The sequence below is a fragment of the Pelmatolapia mariae genome, unplaced genomic scaffold (genome assembly GCF_036321145.2).
Source record: "Pelmatolapia mariae isolate MD_Pm_ZW unplaced genomic scaffold, Pm_UMD_F_2 NODE_ptg000156l+_length_66346_cov_1, whole genome shotgun sequence".
Classification (NCBI taxonomy): Eukaryota; Metazoa; Chordata; class Actinopteri; order Cichliformes; family Cichlidae; genus Pelmatolapia; species Pelmatolapia mariae.
The window spans coordinates 1-2500 of record NW_027051858.1 but is presented as its reverse complement, the minus strand read 5'-3'; positions in this window follow the sequence as shown (position 1 = coordinate 2500).

The window sequence follows — 2500 nt, the reverse complement described above, 5'->3', positions numbered from 1 at the left end:
TTTTCTCCGTGCCCCTGGTACTCTGCTCAGAAACACTTTGCCACACACACACACTCCTCGTGCATATGGTACGACAATGTTTCTACAAGCCCCTGGTACTCTGCTCAGCAGCACTTTGCTATGTACTTCCTCGTGCATATGGTACGACAACTTTTCTCCGTGCCCCTGGTACTCTGCTCAGAAACACTTTGCCACACACACACACTCCTCGTGCATATGGTACGACAACTTTTCTCCGTGCCCCTGGTACTCTGCTCAGCAGCACTTTGCTATGTACTTCCTCGTGCATATGGTACGACAACTTTTCTCCGTGCCCCTGGTACTCTGCTCAGAAACACTTTGCCACACACACACACTCCTCGTGCATATGGTACGACAACTTTTCTCCGTGCCCCTGGTACTCTGCTCAGCAGCACTTTGCTATGTACTTCCTCGTGCATATGGTACGACAACTTTTCTCCGTGCCCCTGGTACTCTGCTCAGAAACACTTTGCCACACACACACACTCCTCGTGCATATGGTACGACAATGTTTCTACATGCCCCTGGTACTCTGCTCAGCAGCACTTTGCTATGTACTTCCCGTGCATATGGTACGACAGCTTTTCCACAAGCCCCTGGTACACTGCGCAGAAACACTTATGCCACGTCGGCTGTACGCGCTCTCCTCGCTAGCTAGTTGCTGATCTCCCCCACCTCCAGGGGGCCCCGGGGACCACCATCACATCTCCCTGTCTCCCTTACCGCTGAACAAGATGCATGCTGCTCCACTGGCCCTGCTGCTGTTGTGTCTCCATTTGGCCGAGGGGGTGAGTCGGCCTCCTCTCTCCTTTACGGTCGAAAAAGATGTGCTGCTGGCGCACTGGCCCTGCTGATGTGCTGTCTCCATTTGGCCGAGGTGGTGAGTCGGCCTCCTCTCTCCTTTACGGTCGAAAAAGATGTGCTGCTGGCGCACTGGCCCTGCTGATGTGCTGTCTCCATTTGGCCGAGGTGGTGAGTCGGCCTCCTCTCTCCTTTACGGTCGAAAAAGATGTGCTGCTGGACAGGCCTCGTGCATATGGTACGACAGCTTTTCTCCGTGCCCCTGGTACTCTGCTCAGCAGCACTTTGCTATGTACTTCCTCGTGCATATGGTACGACAGCTTTTCTCCGTGCCCCTGGTACTCTGCTCAGCAGCACTTTGCTATGTACTTCCTCGTGCATATGGTACGACAGCTTTTCTCCGTGCCCCTGGTACTCTGCTCAGCAGCACTTTGCTATGTACTTCCTCGTGCATATGGTACGACAACTTTTCTCCGTGCCCCTGGTACTCTGCTCAGCAGCACTTTGCCACACACACACTCCTCGTGCATATGGTACGACAACTTTTCTCCGTGCCCCTGGTACACTGCTCAGAAACACTTTGCCACACACACACTCCTCGTGCATATGGTACGACAATGTTTCTACATGCCCCTGGTACACTGCTCAGAAACACTTTGCCACACACACACTCCTCGTGCATATGGTACGACAATGTTTCTACATGCCCCTGGTACTCTGCTCAGAAACACTTTGCCACACACACACACTCCTCGTGCATATGGTACGACAGCTTTTCTCCGTGCCCCTGGTACTCTGCTCAGCAGCACTTTGCTATGTACTTCCTCGTGCATATGGTACGACAACTTTTCTCCGTGCCCCTGGTACTCTGCTCAGAAACACTTTGCCACACACACACACTCCTCGTGCATATGGTACGACAATGTTTCTACAAGCCCCTGGTACTCTGCTCAGCAGCACTTTGCTATGTACTTCCTCGTGCATATGGTACGACAACTTTTCTCCGTGCCCCTGGTACTCTGCTCAGAAACACTTTGCCACACACACACACTCCTCGTGCATATGGTACGACAACTTTTCTCCGTGCCCCTGGTACTCTGCTCAGCAGCACTTTGCTATGTACTTCCTCGTGCATATGGTACGACAACTTTTCTCCGTGCCCCTGGTACTCTGCTCAGAAACACTTTGCCACACACACACACTCCTCGTGCATATGGTACGACAACTTTTCTCCGTGCCCCTGGTACTCTGCTCAGCAGCACTTTGCTATGTACTTCCTCGTGCATATGGTACGACAACTTTTCTCCGTGCCCCTGGTACTCTGCTCAGAAACACTTTGCCACACACACACACTCCTCGTGCATATGGTACGACAATGTTTCTACATGCCCCTGGTACTCTGCTCAGCAGCACTTTGCTATGTACTTCCCGTGCATATGGTACGACAGCTTTTCCACAAGCCCCTGGTACACTGCGCAGAAACACATTATGCCACGTCGGCTGTACGCGCTCTCCTCGCTAGCTAGTTGCTGATCTCCCCCACCTCCAGGGGGCCCCGGGGACCACCATCACATCTCCCTGTCTCCCTTACCGCTGAACAAGATGCATGCTGCTCCACTGGCCCTGCTGCTGTTGTGTCTCCATTTGGCCGAGGGGGTGAGTCGGCCTCCTCTCTCCT